This window comes from Belonocnema kinseyi, chromosome 3, assembly GCF_010883055.1.
Source record: "Belonocnema kinseyi isolate 2016_QV_RU_SX_M_011 chromosome 3, B_treatae_v1, whole genome shotgun sequence".
In the NCBI taxonomy this organism is placed as follows: domain Eukaryota; kingdom Metazoa; phylum Arthropoda; class Insecta; order Hymenoptera; family Cynipidae; genus Belonocnema; species Belonocnema kinseyi.
Window position 1 is genome coordinate 146,987,622 of NC_046659.1, and position 1,328 is coordinate 146,988,949.

Genomic DNA, 1,328 nt, shown 5'->3' on the forward strand with positions numbered 1-1,328 from the left:
TTTTAAAGAAAATCGTATGATCTTACAAGGTAAACAACTGCCACATGTACTAACTTTCATTATTTCTACCAGATAAGACTCCGTCCTTTATTATATGATATAAATATAGTAGAATGAGAAAGATGGTAAATCTTAGATGGAAGAATTTCAATTGTTAAATTCATTACCCGTAGAGCCTTCAAAATAATTAAAGATTATAACATGTGTTCAAGATTGCATCTTTGAGGGGAAAAAACTAAATAGATATACTTTCTTTATCTTTAAGGTTAATTTATACTCTAAACGAGTCTCGCCAAATATTGCTCGAGCAAAGAAACCCTTCACAGAAGTCTCTTTTTTATGATCCAACATTATCTTTGACAAGGCACCAACGTACCGTATTTACGAATTATCACTTTAAAACGAAAAAATTAATGTCGCAGAAGCATTTAGTAAAAGAGCGAGATTGCGAAATATTTTTATCATTCTTAAAAAAATAAAAAAATCTTGTGAAACTTGTAAATAGACCATGTCATATAACTTAGACCAAAGAATATAGTACTTAACAGAAATTGCATGACAATGGTAAGATTGGAATTGTCTAAACACATTTTATTTATATTTTATGTATTGTATTTTTTACATTTTTATGAGAGCAGGTGTTATTATTAATTGTGTAAATGTCTCCTATATTATAGGAATTGTCTACGTCTTGAAACGTTCTGAACCCGAAAAAAAGGTTTTTGTGAATGTTTCAATCCTTATGTATGGTTGTGAATATTTAGACTGTCAGCACAATAACTTTAGAAATAACTGACAAATTAAATTAGCCTTAGGTATACTCTGTAATTCTCCTTATCTGAAGATCAGGTTTGTCAGCCAGTCATCTTCAATAAAAGAAATTGAAAAAGTAAGAGCACTTTTAAAATTTCTCAGAGCACTTTTTTTGACATCAAAAACTAGTAAACCAAACAGGGCACAATGTAAAAAAATTTCAAAAGAGAAAAACGTTATTTTTTTAACAGGCTACGAAATTTTTGTAGCATTTGTTGAAACTTCCTTGAAAGTTCAATAGGATACGAAAGTTTATACGAAGGAACATGACTAGGCAATAATAGTAAATTAAAAAATTTCGAAAAATTTGTTATTAATCCCTTTTTAATAGGGATACTAGTTCTTACTTTACTTTGCAAAAACAGAATAACAAATATTAAATATAATCTGTAGATAAACGACACAAGTTTAAAAAGAGATGAAAAATGTAATCTACAAAGATATAAAAAAATTTTATAAAATTTTGTTATGAAAACACATTTAAAATGCCAAAATTACCCTTTCTAAGGTGGCTA